This window comes from Cavia porcellus, unplaced genomic scaffold (assembly GCF_034190915.1).
Source record: "Cavia porcellus strain 051 isolate PalLab524CR breed Dunkin Hartley unplaced genomic scaffold, mCavPor4.1 scaffold_2, whole genome shotgun sequence".
In the NCBI taxonomy this organism is placed as follows: Eukaryota; Metazoa; Chordata; class Mammalia; order Rodentia; family Caviidae; genus Cavia; species Cavia porcellus.
This window is the reverse complement of record NW_026947485.1, coordinates 116,563,881-116,582,243: the sequence shown is the minus strand read 5'-3', so window position 1 is coordinate 116,582,243 and position 18,363 is coordinate 116,563,881. Positions and strand designations below refer to the sequence as shown.

Below are 18,363 nucleotides of genomic sequence, written 5' to 3'. Positions count from 1 at the left end.
TGCCATGCATGATTTAGTTCAGCTGGTGTTTAAGTTGACCACCAGTTACCAATCCACTACAATGTGCAAATTGAATTTCTTTGGATTCTTTTCCCTTGGAACTTTTACACAATGACTCAGGTTTGCATTTTTCTTGATTCTGTTTCTCTATCATATGAAGATTTCAACTTCAATATTTTCTGAATCTATGTGATAAACAGATTCAATTCATTCAATCTACAAATGTGATTGATATTACCAAGTATATCTTTTTTCCACAGAAATCTCAGTTACTTTATGTTTTTAAAGTAAGATCTAAGAGTTTAAACCATTGCAAGATGAGATTTGGAGTTCTGAAAGAAAACTATGGCATAAAAATGAGTGACACAAGAGTCCTTTATTGTAACTGAAGCAACAGACACACTCTGACCCATATAAATTCCATGATATCATCCTTGGCTCTACATCTACAATATTTACACTAAAGGTTCAGAGCCAAGTAGGATTATGTATGTGCCAATGAGTTTAACTCAAAGTATAATTAGTTATATTAGTTATGTTAATACAAGGAGTTAGATTTTTTTAAAAAGTCTCATTAGTGGGAAAATGACTCTATTTTAGGTTGGGATTTCTTTAAGAAATAACTAACCACTGATAGGGAAGTTTTCATTATTTTGGGGAGTGTTTCCATATAACTTGATATCCTTATGGAAAATTAGGTGTTGGAAAACTATTGATAATGCACGTGCTAAGTTTCACCTTTATAGGGACAAGTTATTTGGACTGTAACTACTATGGAGAGATTTTTGCCAGCACAGTTGGGCCAGAAGATTAATATTCAGAGTAAACACAAAACTCAATAAAGCATCAAGAAAAGAAATATCTATTCAATAAGTGGGCAAATTAACTGGACAGACAGTCATCAAAGCCAAACAAGTGGTCAACAGTCCATGAAAACTGTTCAAAGTATTTAACCATGGGGAAATGCAAAACAAACCACACATAATTTCTATCTCCCAGAAACAGGGACTGTTACTCTAAAAAATACAAAGAGTAATAAACATTGCAAAGAGTGCATGCAAAAAGAAGACTTACATTTTGGTGAAAATGCAGACTATAACAGCCACTATGGAAATCAGTAGGGAGATTCATAAAAAAAATAAAATAAAATACTACTACAATTTGTTTTAGCAATACTACTCCTCAGTATATTTTTGAAAGAATTAAACAGCATGCTAGAGCAACACAAGTGTTCCCATGTTTACAGCAGTGGTACCAAACCTAAGCTCTGGAAAGAGTCTGGAATTTACTACAGCACCCATGATGCAGCAAGCACACACAGCTTTCTCTGTCCATGTAGACGCCAATTCCCCCCAGCAGCTGAGCATCAGATGACAGTTTCCCTTTATAAACTAGAACCTCAGGATTCAGCTTCAGTTGCAGTGTTGGCACGTTGCAGTAAATAAGTGGGCTTTGGGTTGTACTTTGGGCGCTTGTCTCTAAAAGGTTCGCCATCACAGAATAGATGCATGAAAATATTGTCACCAACACAATGGGATAAATCTTGTCATTTTCAAGAAAATGGATGAATCTGGAGAACATCATGTTAGTCAAGCCAGTCAAACCCCAGTAAAATAACCCATATTTTCTTTCCTTTGGTAATGTGAAATCAAAGAAGAAAAGGGAGGTGATGGCATGAAAGGAGAAAAATATTGACAGATATGAGGAAGAGGATCAGAGAAAGAGGAAAGGGCTGTAGAAATGTGGCGGTGAAAGCAACCCAAGATCATGCAGGTATCAGGATCACAGCCAAATTACCTTGTATATCTAATAGGCATTAATAAATATTCAAAATCATTAGGTAACATTTCCCAAATAAAAGTTAACTGGACATTCTGAAAATATTTAGTTATGTATTCCAGAGAATCACATCCTGAAGTTTAAACTAAGAGAAATTTTTAACATTGGTATTTGCAGCAAACTGTTGATTTTATTAACTCTCTCATCATTAAAGAGATCTTGCACAAAAGCCTCAGTTGGCTAAAAGAGTGGCCCTCAGGCTCTGATCTGCTCACCCTGTCAGCTGGTGACCCCATCAGAGTGTGCATACTTCCTCAGAGTCCTGAGTGCTATTTCCTGTCTTCTGTAGGTGCTGGCTGTGCTTTTCCTTAGGCCACATCCCAAAGGAAGAGCCTTAAGGAGCAGCTACACATCCGCCTGAAGTCCAGCAGGGACTCATCCTCCCAGCTCCAGGTGAACTGCACTAAATTAATACAGACTGTAGAGCCCCTTCACAGGCATGCAAGAGTGACAAGAGCAATAGTTCTTTCTGTGTTTTTATTTTCTACCTTTGCTTTATAATCAAATTACTTTTTGCTTAATGATATCTCTGAATTTTTGAGAGAAATTTAAAATTAACACTTTTTCTCACTAAATGGCCCATTTTTGTACTGTTCATCTCTCCAAATTTTCATTCACTTTTCAGTGATGATACTCCTGTTGATAATTTTAAATTCAGTTATTTATGTAAAATTTATGTTACCTAAAAATCCTGAATATTTATGATTTTATAAAAATGACTAGCTATGTTTATAAGAATAACAAAATAGTCCTCAGTGATTGATTTTAGTGTCTGGTTCAACATAGGTGCTTGATCTTTATTGAATAAAACATTTTTGAAATGCAAATAGTTATGTTTATGTATTTTAGTTAATAATTTTTTGCCTAATATTATCAATGGCTATGGGAGTTAGGAAAATATTTAACTGAAGTAGGTGGGAAAAACTAGTCTTTTCCACATGTGTATGCCTTGAGAGCAAGAATCTTAGGTCAATAATATTTCTTTTACTATGATATTATATTAACACATTCATGCACAGACTAAGTGTAGAATAGTACTTTCATAGAATTCAAAACAAAAGTTAAAGTACAAAATTTGACAATATAAAAGTCAAGATTTTATAATATAATTTCCAATATTTACCATTTAAAAATAAAATTTTAGTAACTATGCTGTTGTTTAATTTCACTGATAACTCAAAATTTCTTAATTATTCTAGAAAACAAAATTGTCTTTTGTACTAGAAATTTCCTGAAAGCTTTCTTCAACTCCTGGTTCCTCAGGGTGTAGATGAGAGGGTTTTCCAGAGGGGTGACCACACAGTAGAACACAGAGACCATTTTACTGATGGTGAAGTTGTACTTGGCCGGAGGGCAGACATAGGCAAAGATAATGGTGCCATAGTAGATGGTGACTATGGTGCACTACAGTTTGAAGATGGGGTTTGAGTCACAGAAGAAATGGTTGATTTTCTAGGGGCCACAAAAGTTTAGTTGAGAGATGAGTATGGTAGTGGGAAGAGTAGCACAGAAGCCCTAATCCAGGACCAAACTGAAAACTTGAGGCAGATATGAGCATTCATGAGAAGTGAGTAGCACAGAGGGCTGCAGATGGCCACATACCAATTAGAGACCCTCGCGGCCAGCAGGATGCACTCTGTGTCTCCCAGGGAGAAGAAAAAGTAGAGCTGTGCAATGCATCCAGGAACAGAGATGGTGACACCTGCAGAGAGACAGGTGTCCAGCAACTTAGGTACAGTGGCCATGGTGTGCTAGATCTCTAAGAAGGACAGGTTCTCTAGGAAAATGTACATGGGTGTCTGGAGTGTGGATGCTGTGAGAACAAGGAAGATGATGAGGGTGTTTCTCGTGAAGGAGAGCAGGTACACAGTGAGGAAGGTGACAAACAGTGTGAGCTGCAGGGGTGGAGAGCCCGAGAATCCCAGGAAAACAAACTCTGTCACTGCAGTTCATTTTGCTGTGTCCATAGCTCAGCTGCTCTGATATGGAAGGGGCCAACAATAGCAGCCCCTTGGTGACAGTAGATCACCAAGGAACTAAGAGTAGAAATATTCTATTCTTTCATTTAATGATTATCAGTTACCCCTAAGCACATATGTAATGACTGTCAAAATCATAGCTTTGTCTAAACACTTACATGGATCATCTCATTTGATTTTCAACATAATTCTCCAATATAAAATTTCTACTAATCCACATTTATAAACTGCAAAATTAAGTAGTTTTCCCATCCCTTCATCTGCGATGTGTACTGATGTTGTTCAGAACTCAGGAAAGTTGGCTGTAAAGACCAAGCTGACATATACAAGGTAGTTATGGATAAGAACTTGGTTCTGCCCTGTTCCTAATAAAGTCCTCGCCTAAAGGCCAGAAGGTGATGGGAAATCAGAAGTGATTTAGGGTAGGGAATGTGGATGTGCATCTTCCTGAGCTGTACCAATTGCACTACCATGACAAAATGTTGCCACAAATTTGCCTTCATATCCTTTAGTATACCATTAGTTTAAAATTGGATGGATCTTAGTGCAAGTAAATCCTACATCAGAGTACAAACCCAAGGTGGAATTCAAAATATATGTGAAAGATATGTTAATCTTTTTATGGTTCCAAAACTTCTGCTTCCTTCTGGAATCATTCATCTGGGGGTTTCCCACACTGGTTAGGAACTGTTAGGCAAGTATATTTTAGTTCAATCAGAAATCTCCCTTTGGAAGATGGTCTACATATATTCTTTCATGCCAAAACATCTAAGAAGTATGAATTTTAAAAATCATGATGCATATAATAAAATTGTTCTTGTATAAACAAAATATATTTTTAAATTATGTAAATTATCTGGAGAAAAGACTCAGACAATACCTCTTATATCACAAGATGTTAGGATGGTTAAATTTAGATTCAGTTGTGCTCCTGAGCACTGAATTGTTTTAAAGTTTTGTGAAGCTTTGGAGTCATCCACCTCTACTGCAAGCACATGTGAGGGTGATGCCACAACATGAACGCTGCCTGGAGGATACAATGGCCACAGAAAGGAATGTGCAATGTTACGGACCTAAGATGCTATCAGTTGCATGCTTGAAAGCATTGAGTCATGCTATTACTAGTGAGATATTTTGGTACTTATCAATATTAGTATATATAAAGCTATAAATATTACATAAACCAATAAGTATTAGTTTATGCAAATATTAATATATGATCTTATAAATATTAATATATTTATAAATAGACATACCCCCGTAAATCTTAAATCCCAATAATTATAAATCCTATGACTATGAATTATTTTATAGAGTAACATTCTTAAGACCATGATTGTAGTGTCACAGGATAATGTGTTTGATCCTGCAGGATTTTGCTTTTTTATAACGGAAGACGTTTGGTTACATTTTAAAATGGTGCAATAGTTTTCAAGATTTTGCTTCTAAATAACTATAATCGTTATTCAGATCACTCACAGAATGTTTAATTTGCTACCAGAAAAGTTGTTTTGAATTCAATATCCACCTTAAAAGTGTAAAATATTCCTATTTTTGTTTACAAAATAATAGTACTCACCAAAGTACCTACCAGGAGATAATCACATCATTGTGAATAATTGTTTATGTATTTTGTAAAGTAAGTATTTTTCAAATTAAATTTGCTCAATCGCAACCATGATTTTCACTGGTTTTCAGAGTGTGCAAAACAAATTGAATTCTTTGAATACAAACTTGGCTTAAAACAGAAGCAAAATGGAAAATCCAGGAAGGCAAAAGTTGCTCCAACGACCTTCGAGGGGACAGGGAGGACTGAAACAGACCCAGGCCTTTGCCTGTAATCGGCAGACAGCTTGCCAATATTCACAAGAAGATCAGAGCTGTACTTTTATTTAAATTGTCACATCAAATATGTAAATTGACCTTTAGAAATAATTTATATTACTGAAGATAAAATTAGCCATGCAGTAGCAGTGACATGGTGAGGAAGGCACCTAGCTAATTCAAGATAGGACGATGGAGGTACCTTGAGTGTCACTTCCTCTCTAAATTCAGTCTACTAAGTAATCTCAATAATGATTCCCTTCTTTCTTACCACCGAGTCCTTCTTATTATGGTTTCTTTTTTATTTTAAACAGAAAAATCAATAAGAGCAATGATATAGAGTTTCAAAACAAACTAATAACAATGATTAATATATTGTGTGTAGTTATCTTCAGAGTATTTGCTCAGATTACCAGATTTAGGCATGAAAAATTTATCAAACAGTATAAGCATAAACCAGTTTTCAATGAACTAATAGAAATTAGTCATATAATTATCTTAACTATCTTTATATTGTTATATGCATATATATATTTTTAAAATTTTCTCCTCCTTCTTTTCTCCTTTCCTCCATCCCAGTTATTCTTTCCTTTTCAGAAGTGTCTTTCCCTTTCACAATATCTGTTGTACATTTTGGATGCTATTTACTTTTTCAGTTTCTTCCATGATGGAGACAACATTATAATTAAATATATGAGTTTTATTTATTTCACATATAAGTATGTTCTCAAGTTGTATCCATTTACTTATGAAACTGTCAAGTTTTCTTCTTTACAGCTGAGTAGTAATCCACTGTTCACATGTTTTTTATGCATTCTTGGTGGATGGGCATTTGAGTTATTTACAAGACTTAGCTATTACACATTGTGCTGGTATAAACATAGGTGCAAATACATTGTTGTATGATGTTATTTATTCTTTTGGGAAAATACCAAGAAGGCAAATATCTGGATCAAATGGAGCCTCCAGTACTAGATTTTGAGGAATTGCCACACTGGTTTCCACTGTTGTTGTAGCAGTCTACACTCCTACCAGCAGTGGAGAATAGCATCTTTTACCCCAACAACCCAGTCGGCATTTGTTATTCATGGATTTCTTGATGTTAGCCATTCTTTCTGGTGTGAGGTGCATCACAGTGTTGTTTTAATTTTTACATATTAAATGACAAATGATGATGAACACTTTTCCATGTATTTATTTGCCATTTGTATTTCTTCATCTAAGAAGTATGTGTTCATCTCAGATGCCCATTTTTTGACTGAATCTTTGAATTTTGGGGAGCCTGACTATTTTCAATTCCTTATATGATCTAGATAGAATTCCTTTGTCTGAGAGACAATTGGCTAAATTCTTTTCTTTGCACTCTGCTGATATGTGAAAACTTTTTCATGATATGCGATCCTTTGAAATATTTCTGTGCAGTTTTGGTTTTGTTCATGAAATCCCTGCCTACCATTTTCTTCAAGATTTGTACCTGATTTCTCTTCCAGTAGATTTAGTCTTTCTGTTTTAATAATTAATAATTAAATGTTTGATCCATTTTGATTTTAGTTTACTGCATGGTGATAGACATGGGCCTATTTTTAGTTTTCAACATGTGGAAAGCCAGTTTTTCTAGCGTCTATGTTAAAGGGGCTTTCTTTTCGTGAACTTGTTTGGCTCCTTCATCAGTGAAAATTGACAGAGTTCTAACTTTTATTATTCATCTCTTTCTTTCATCGGGTTGTTAAGTTTTGGTCTTTTTCCCTTTCCTCATTTATATTTTTTTGTCTCTGTTGTTCCCATTTCAGCTTATTTTCCTCTTTCTTCTTATCTTTTTTTATCTATTTCATTTTGGTCTCCATATCCTTTTTTAAATTTTTTTCTCTGTATCTGTCCTTGAACAATATTAATTTCTTTTCATTCCTCATCAGGACCCCAACCTTACTTTTCTGTCCTGCCATTCACTAATTTCCCATGTTTTGGTATTTGTATTTCTGATTTTCTCCTGCTTCTGCATGCATTACTATAACTCTAATTTTTGTGAATTTTTATATATCAAACAGACATCATTCTATTGCTGATGAATACTGTTCTATTATTAGTAGAAACAAAATTATTTGATTTACCATGCTTTAGTGAAAGTAAGACCCAACTAGGAAATAAGCACTGGTCCTTACTGTGGTGGAGGCCAGTGTCATGGAGAAGGGTGCAGCCCACCGTGCTCTTGCTTTGCGACTAAATCAGCAGTGGTCAGTAAGGCAGACAACTGGGGTAAGCATCTTTGCTCCGAACTTAAGGCTATGGTTTTCCATTTAACTCTTGTTTTTAAGTAGACAATCTAAAAGATATTCACTGCGGGTCAATAGTGGGTCAATAATTGGTTTGTTTTAGTGTTCATAATTCAACTGATATAAGTAAGGAGGTATTGGGCCAAATTAATGAAACAATTGACAAGAAGGCAGTAATAGAAAGTAAGAAAGGTAGATGAGCTAAACAGACATGACTAAAATATTAAAGTGCATAAAAAAGTTCCAAATAAAAATTCAGAAGTTGAAAAATTCTATCAAAAATATGCATACAGAAGGGACTGAGATGGGAGCAGAGTATTAGAAACAGTGAACCTGGTTTTTGTTTGTTTGTTTTGTTGTTTTTGTTGACCAGTTCGTGAGTTACTTTTAAAATAAGTGAACATGATAAAGAGAAACAGTGCATCCTAGATTACAAAAAGAAGACTGAAATTTAAAGCAATTAGACCCCACATTAGACCAGGCATGGCCAGTTTCATGGGCCTAACTGGACCATCCCCGGCTACTTTCTATCAATCCGGGAAGCTGAGGTCACACAAAGTGAGTTCCAGCACACAGGCATGGACCTGGCAGAGCTTTAGAACATCACCTCTAGTGGTTAAGTCCTCTACCAGCTTCCAGACACACTGGAACAGGCTCCAGAGATTTCCTGGGCCAGACTAGACCATGCCCAGAGACCTTCTTTTAATCAGGGGAGCTGAGGCTGTGCGAGGTGAGTTCTAGCACATGTACACTAGCCCAGGTAGAGATTTGGACCATCACTACAGTGGTTAGGAGCCCACCCAGTTTCCTGGAACACCAGAAGTGGCATGGGAGGTCCTGTGGGCGTGACTCGGCCACACTCATTAAACTCCATTCAGTCCCAGCAGCCAAGGGCGTATGAGGTGATCTCCACCATACCCAGGGAACATCACTTGAAACATGGAAATATAGGAAAATGACAAAGCAATGGACCAAAATGCAACCTGAAACCCCCAGCTGATCCGAAGAAAGCCTAGGAGTCATGTACATAGAAGAAAATATAAGCCGTACACCTCAAATAGTTGAAATAATAGAAACTTAAATAAAGAAGCAACTCTGGCAACCTATAAAGGAATTCAAATTAGAAGTAATCTCTCAGGTAAAAGAAGAAATGATAGGGCTGGGGATTTAGTTCAGCAGCTTAAGCGCCTGCCTTGTAAGCAGGCAGTCGTGAGTTCGAGTTTGATCCCAGGTACTGATAAAAATGAAAAAGACAAAAAAAAAAAAAAAAGAAGAAGAAGAAGAAGAAGAAGAAGAAGAAGAAGAAGAAGAAGAAGAAGAAGAAGAAATGATAAAAATAATGAAAGAAATGCTAACATATCTAAAGGAGACACAGTAACAAAATTAGAGGAACAATGCAAAAAGATAGAATGCCTGTATGAACAATTTAAGAAAATACAAAATACATCAATCAGATTCAAACAGATATATAGGAAATCAAAACTTTCATTGAAAGTTATCAAAACAATCTCAACAAAAGTGAAGATAGAATTTCATACCTCAAAGACAAGATTTCAGCTAGTAAACAGCAAAGAAAAGATCTTTTAAAAATAACAAGAAATCAGGAAATAACAATTCAACAACTGCAAGATGATGCAAAGAAAAACAAAAAAGATTGATAGAGACAAATAAAGAAGGGGACAACACAAATGATATCAAGAGGCTATTTGCAGAAGTAATAGCTGAAAATTTGTCAAACATGGGAATGGAAACTGGCATACACATCAGTGAAGCATACAGAACTTCAAATAGCCATAACCAAAATAAAAATACAAACATACATAATAATCACCATCACAAAAATCCAACATAAGAATAAAATATTAAAAGCCATTAGAGAGAAAACACAGATCACCTATAAAAGAAAACCTAAGAGAATCAAAGCATACTTCTCAACACAAGCAATGAAGTCAAGAAGAGCATGGAGTGAAGTATTTCAGATCCTAAAGGAAAATGACTTCCAAACTACACTGATATACCCTGCAAAACTGTCCTTCAAAATGAATGGAAAAATCAGATATTTCCATGACAAAGAACAGCTGAAGAACTTCATGATCACCAAGCTAACCCTGCAAAGAATATTGAAAGACATTCTAGATACACATACAAAAAAAAAAAAAAAAAACACTAAGCAATACAGATAATTAAACAGAATGGAAAGGTAAAGATACAACAGAAGAAAGATAACATGTCAACCATAAACCTATACATAACAGTTATATCTATTAATGTAAATGGTCTCAATTCACCAATTAAAAGAAACAGACTGGCAGAATGGATCAAGAAACAACATCCAACCATATTCTGTGTAGAAGAAATGATTCTAACCCAAAAGGAAACTCATAGACTGAAAATCAAAGGATGGAAAACAGTACTTCATGGAACAGAAACCCCAAAAATGTTGGGGTAGGATTCTGTTTGCAGACAATGTGAATTTCAAAAAAAGAATTATATGAAGAGATAAAGAAGGTCACTACATACTAGTTAGGGGAAAATTTCAAGAGGAAGAGATAACAATCTCAAATATACATGCATCAAATTCCAGAGCAACCAGCTATACAAAGCAAGTATTAACAGAAATGAAAAATGAAATAAGCAATAACACAATTGTAAGAGGAAACCTCACAACACCATTGACACCAAGGGACAGATCAACCACGCAGAAAATCAGCAAAGAAATAACAGAACTGAATCACAACTGTGAACAAATGGACTTGATAGACATATACAGAGTGTTGCAACCAACAACATCAGAATACACATTTTACTCAGCAGTACATGGGACATTCTCTAAAATAGACCACATACTAGCCCACAGAATATATTTAAGTAAATGCAAAAGAACCAAAATTATCCCATGCATGTTATCGGATCATAGCCCCATGAAAGTAGAAATTAATGATTAAAAAAACTGCAAAAACCCCACAAACACATGTAAATTGAACAAGATACTCTTGAGCAATCATTGGATCACATAGGAAATTAAAGAAGAAATTAAACAATACCTACAAGCAAATAAAAATACAAATACAACTTACTGGAATCTGTGGGATGCAATGAAAGCAGTCCTCATAAGAAAATTTATTACACTGAGATCCCACATCGAGAAAGCAGAATGAACACAAATAATCAATCTGATGCTACAACTCAAACATCTAGAAAAAGAAGAGCAAGTGAAGCCCAAAGCCAAAATACGGGAAGAAATTATAAAAATCAGAGCAGAAATTAACACAATACAGACTCAAAAAACAGTTCAAAGAATCAATTAATCAAAGAGTTGGTTCTTTGAAAGAATAAAAAAAAATTGATAAGCCCCTAGCCAATCTTACATTAAAAGGAAAGAAAAACTCAAATTCATGCAATGAGGAATGAAAATGTGAAATCACTACAGACTCTGTGGAAATACTGAAGGTCATCAACTCCTACTTCAAAAAGCTCTGCTCTTTTAGATAGGTTCGATAACACAGAAGAAATGGACAGATTCTTAGAAACATATGAAGTACCAAAGCTGGGTCAAGAAGATGTAAAACTGCTGAATAAACAAATTTCTACTAATGAAACTGAAAATGTAATTAAGTCCTTACCACAAAGAAGAGCCCAGGCCCAGATGGATTCAATGCAGAATTCTACAAAAAATTCAAAGAAGACTTAAGGCCAACACTCCGCAAATACTTTAGTGAAATCAAAAGAGAAGCAATTCTTCCTAAGTCATTCCTGGAAGCAAATATTACTCTAGTACCAAAACCTGAGAAAGATCCAACTAACAGAGAGAACTAAGAGGCAATCTCCTTAATGCATACAGATGAAAAAATTCTTAGTAAAATATTGGCAAACAGGATGCAGCAAATCATCAAGAAGATTATACATCATGACCAAGGGGGATTTAACCCCAGGCATGCAGGGCTGACTCAACATACATAAATAAATAAATAAATGTTACCCACCATATCAATAGAGCCAAAAGTAAGACTCACATGATCATTTCTATAGATGCAGAAAAAGCTTTTGATAGGGTCCAACACTTATTCATGTTAGAACCTTATAGAAATTGGAATAGATGGTCTTTACCACAATATGATGAAGGCCATTTATGACATACCAGTAGCCAGCATCATGTTAAATGGCCCAAAATTGAAAGCTTTTATCCTAAAATAAGGAACAAGACAAATATGGCCCTTACACCTGCTCCTATGCAACATAGTAAGGGAAATATTAACCAGAGCAATTAGACACGACAGAGAAATAAAAGAGGTAAAGATAGGAAAAGAAGGAGTTAAATTATCATTATTTGCAGACAAAATGAAACTCTACATAGAGGGCCCCCAAAACTACATTGAAAGACTCCTATATATGATAAGCAAATTCAGCAATGTAGTGGCATAGAAAGCAAATACTCAAAAATCAATAGCATTCCTATACACTGACAACAAAACTACTGAAAGAAATAAGAGAAGCCACATCCTTCACACTAGCATCCAAAAAAATGGAATATTTAGGAATTATTCTCATGAAAGAAATCAAAGATCTATACAGGGAAAATTATAATACCCTGAAAAAGAAATTGAATAAGATTTCAGAAAATGGAAAGGCATCCCTTGCTCGTGGATAGGAAGAATAAATATTATGAAACCGGCCATTCTCCCAAAACTGTTATACAGACTCAAAGCAATCCCAATAAAAATACCTTCAACATACCTCATAGATTTAGAGAAATCACTCCTAAAATTCATCTGGAACCAGAAGAGATCTAGACTAATAAAGACAATTCTAAGCAGCCAAAGCAAGGCAGGAGGAATTATAATCCTTGAAGTTATACCACAAAGCAACTGTAGTAAAATCAACATGGTACTAGCACCAAAACAGAGCTGAAGATCAGTGGAACAGATTAAAAGATACAACCACAACTACAAACACACTCAACCACATTATCTTTGATAAAGGAGCCAAACATGTTCACTGGAAGAAACACAGTCTCTTTAATAAATGGTGTGGAAAAATTGGATCTCCATATGCTGAAAACTAAAACTAGACCCATGCCTATCACCATGTACTAAATTAAAATCTAAGTGGATCAAAGATCTGAATATTAAAACAGAAACACTAAATCTATTGGAAGACAAATTGGGTAAAAACCTTGAAGACCTAGGGGTAGGTAGAAATTCATGAACAAGAATCAAACCCCATTGGAAATATTCCCCAGAATCAATAACCGGGATCACGCCTTATTAAAAAGTTTCTGCATGTCAAAAGAAATATCCAGCATAGTAGAATGAAAACCCACAAACTGGGAAAAAAAATCTTAGTGAACTTTTCCTCAGAAAAAAGACTTCCGTCAAAAGCATATAAAGAATTTTAAAAAAAATAAGATCTGTGAAACTCAAGGACCCAATCCAAAAATGGGCATCTGAGGTAAATTCACACCTCTCAGATGAAGAAATATAAATGGCAAATAAATACATGAAAAAATGTTCATTATCATTAGTCATTAGAGAAATGCAAATTAAAACAACACTGAGATTCCATTTCACTCCAGAAAAAATAAAGGGCCAGGTTGAAGAAAACTACCAACAACAAATCCTGGAGAGGCTGTGGGGAAAAAGGAACTCTCCTGCACTTTTGGTGGGAGTGTAGCCTGGTGCAGCCATTGTGGAAGTCATTCTGGAAGTTTCTCAAAAAGCTGGGATTGGAAGTCCCATATGTTTCAGCTAATTCCCTTCTAGGCATATTCCCAGAAGAACTGAAAACATCATACCACAGTGATATATGTACACCATGTTTATAGCAGCACAATTTGTAATAGCCAGATACTGGAAACAACCTAAGTGTCCATCAACTGAGGAATGAATAAAAATGTTGTGATATTTTTATATGATGGAGTACTACTCACCTATAAAGAATGATCTCATTAAGATATTTATAAATAAATGGATGCAGCTTGAGACCATACTCATAAGTGAAAGAAATCAAACTCACATGTATAAATACTAAATAGTCTCCTTAGTGTAAGAAATGGTAAGAATACATAAAAGTATGTGGTAATCATGATTCTCCATTATATTGTTTTGAAGCCTTATAATGTTTTCATTCATTAGTTGGAATGGTTTTATTCAGAGTTGTTTGATTTTATTTATGTGACGGTATGAACAGCTATTTTGAAGAAAACAAGACATTATAATAGCTAGTGCTGATTTAATATCATCTTGTTTTGAAGTCCTACCAAACTTTTGTTCTTCTGTCTCCATCCATTTTATCAGGTTGTGTCTTATTGCATTTTATTATGTGTGATAGTATAAACAAATTTTTATGGACAAGGAGATAATATAGTAACCTTTGTTCATTTTCTGTTAGTTGGTTCTGAATACCCTCTAATACTTTCATTTCTCTTGAATATTTTTACACTGTCTTGTTATGTTTGATACTATAGTGTGTGAAGGCATACTCAAATATTTCAAGGAAAGAGATTCTATGGTAGCTACAGTTACATCGGGTTGTCTTGTAGTGAAACACTATGTTGCTTAAATTGTTCTGTTCTGACCTGTTTTGTTATATTCTCTTTTATCTTAATCTTTTTTTAAAAAGTAAAATAAATAAAAACACAAAAGAATACATATATTTCTACAGCACAGATTCTCCTAGATAGAGCATATTTTAAGATGAACAGAAAGTGCTATCAAGGTTAAACAGGGAAAATCACATTAAGTATTTTTTGACCACAGCGCTATGAAAGTAGAAATCAATAACACATGCAATTTTAGAATACTGACAAAAATTATTTAACTAGAATATTTCAAATTTTAAAAAGTTTGAACTTGAGCACAGTGATTCATGCTTTATTCCCTCTACCTAGGAAGCTGAGGCACAAGTGTTACTTGAGCCCAGGAGTTGGAGATCAAAGCGACAACAGGAAAATAACTCAGATTTTTAAAAAAAAATCTCTGAGAGAAACAAAATGGGAAGAAAACACCTAAAAGGTATATGATCCAGTTGTAACTGGAAAATTCTAAGGAATTATTATTTAAATAAATAATGATTCTAATCAAAGAACTTTAAAACATCCTCAAGGAAAAATGACAACAAATCCCTAACACCTGAAGTTAGAGAAATAAAGGAATCAAGGATTAAAAAATAGGTAAATAAATATTAACTAAAATATAATACAATGAAACAGAAGCCTGGTGAAGATCCCATCCCAGCACAGCTGGTCCAAAGCCTTCTCAACCTGCATGCCCCACCTGGTGGTTGTGGGCACCTTTCTTGTCACTGGTTCTGTTGCCTACTTTAAGCCAGCCTCCAGTGCTCCTCCTATTCTGTGCTCTGTGCTCTTCTCTGTGGTGCCTCCTGCACTGGACCCTGTTATCTACTGCCTGAGGAATGAAGTCACTCAGTCAACCCTGTGTAAAATCCCAAGAAATATGAGCCATGGGCCAACAGAAAGACAACTATGGCTGGAATGAGTCAGCATGTTACCATTTTTGTTCCTCCCCCTTCTCTCTGTAGTGGTGATTCCTAGTTTGAGATCCACACACCCTAAGGACTTTAGTGCTGATCTCGGGCTGTCATTTTCAGTAGAAAGCAAGTCATTTCCTGAACTGCTTCACTCTACAGCTTTGTGTTACAGAAAGCAGGATGGTTTTTCTTTGTACCTTTGATGCATTTTATACTTATCCCACCCTTCCATATACGTGAGAACTGTGTATAGCTCTCATTCCTGCTATACTTTCATCTTTCCAGACTTTCTCTGTGTTCTGTTAATCTTTTTTTTCTAAATTTTTCATTGATGCTTAGATTTTATTGTGATTTCTTGTTCTCACTCTTCAGTGAAAGTATTTTAAATGAAATTTATGATTTAAACATAATTGTGCAGTTTTTGTCTTTAATATTGCCACTGCTTTTATTTGTTGAATTCATTTTGATGTATTGAATATTATAATTCATGTAATTTTTGGTATCTTTGCTTTTCTTGAAATACATTATGTTGCTGAGTGCAGTTATTATTCTCATTACTAGAAGTTGTCTGTATCTACTGTGCACAATTCTGATGTTTTCTGAGCAAACACTTGAACCTGTGGAATTGGCAAGGGCTACTCTTTCTAAATGTGATAGGTCCTACTGCCTCCAGACTTTCAGTTTCTCATGACATTTAAAATATCCTCAGTGTGTAAAATTACATTTTTTCTGGCTATAGAAAACAGTTCTGTCATGCTGGCCTGTGTGGCACTGCTTCCTTCGGAACAGAGATAATAATGTTTGCTGAGCACCACCTCATCATCACACATATTACCATCCTCCAGTGCTCCCGCAGGGAAGGAGGGAGCAGTGCACTGAGCAACTGAGGTAACTGAGGCCCAGGGAGGGAGCAGAGCGGTTTTAGGCACACAGGCAATAGCACAGGAGTGGTAAGTGCTGCCTGTGGCCATTGGGAATGCCTTGAGACACTGTCTGCCCACTAAACATTTTTGAGATTTGCTCTTATTGATGGCCTCATGGGTCATTCTATTTGTACAAATTCTGCTCAAATTTCAAAGTGTACTTTAACTATAATGTGCCTCTGAAAAATTATAAAGCACTTGATATGGCATTTTCAGTCTCTAGACACATGAGAATTCAGAGAACAAATTAAATGCCTCTTCCTGAGTCTTTGCTACTTGCTATGCAAATTTCTGCATTCTTATTTGGTCTGCGTTGCATTTCCACATGAAATCAGTACCCTACTACATAAGGCTGATACAGCTAATGCACGTGGGAGACATTTGTATCAGCAACTGCAGATGGCAAGAAAGGCAATTATTAAATCTGCCAAAGTAGATTCATACCTCAGATCTAAATTACTGATGTCTAAAGAAACATAATCAAGAGTTCCTTGGTGAGCTATGTAGTTGGAGTAACAAATTTCAGAATATCATAAAACAAAAATCCACAACTGTTCAGTCAGGCATATGGATGCCGTAGCGTAAATTTCCTTTCAATTCTAAGAAGAAATAAAAGTTTGATCATGTTGTGTGGTAGACATCTATTGTACATAAATTAACTTTATACTCTAACACATCATTAACATGATATTTGTCTCATTCAGTTGGTACACAAAAAATACAGAACAAAAGTACCAGATAATTCACAGGAATCCATTCAAATGCTAAACTTGTATCTATACACTTTAAAATTCTATCAAATTATCTTACTATCAAGCATTTATTTTCTCAATGAATTTTGTGCTCCCAGATGAAAACGTCATCTTAACATGTCTCCTAAAGCAGAAAGGATCTCTCTTCTGCAGACTGTAATTAACAGGGTTCATAATCAGGGGACTATTACAAAGCACAAGGATGTTAGAAAATTTCTTCAATGATCCTTTATTTGTGATCAGATTTGGAGCAGCAGTCAACCCATAAATTAAAAAATGAAGAAGCATTGTTGAAAGTGTATTCACATATGTCATAAATAAAAAGACAAAACACACAAAGCTGACAAAACACGTCAAGGCCCACAGACTCATCAAACTGAACATCGGAGGATAATACCCTCAGAATTTGAGATGTATCACAGAAATATTGATTGACCACATTCGACTTCATGAAGGGAGGCCTGAACATGTTCACTTGTAGATCACTTGTAGACCAGGACACTGGCCCAGGCGCCCCCCCCCCCCACTCCCTATGTGTACAGGTTCCGGGTAATAAAAAGCCTATAGTGTAGAGGACAGAAAATTTCATTCACAATATGGGTGGGATATTCAACTTGCTGATTTCTATTTTCTTAATTCTTCCACGAAAACTTATCACAGGACTGCATACTTAAACTTGTTAAACAAAGTCATTAAAAAGCACAAATTGTTGGCATATGTTTATTTCTGAATTCTGGTGAAATATATTAGTTTCAATATGCAAAATCTTAAAGTTCTACTGATTTAAGTATTTTAGTGAGTATCACACTATAGAATCTGTCACTTACTGAGTCACATTTAAACAATTTCTCTATGATACATATTCTGGTTTGATAATTGCCTATTTGTGAAGTTTTATACTATATAAAAAGTTCTGGATTTATTAATACTGTTATGCACTGATATATTCAATTATACTATGCCTGGTGATGTAGCCAATTCTACTGAAAATAACAAGAGACAACACAGAAACTATGGTAGAACTCCTTGTACAATGGTCTTATATGTCTTTTTCATTTCATATGTTTATAGGAATATGTTTGGCTTTGTCTTGCTTTGTTTTGTTTTTCCCTCTAACATGGAAAGGATAGAAATACATGTTAAGACTCATGCATGTGTAGAATCTATAAACAGTTTATGAAAACTGATCTTATGACACATGATGAAATGAACAGATACTTTGAAGAAAAAGAGACACTAACATACTCAGTACTGATCCTGGAGTGTCATAATGTGACCCCCAACAATAGTA

At 35.1% G+C, this 18,363-nt stretch overlaps 1 pseudogene; it reads right to left on the bottom strand.

The window, feature by feature from the left end:
- Positions 1-3,015: 3,015 nt before the first annotated feature.
- On the bottom strand, positions 3,016-3,788 carry LOC106025623 (olfactory receptor 6A2-like; annotated as a pseudogene).
- Positions 3,789-18,363: the final 14,575 nt, after the last annotated feature.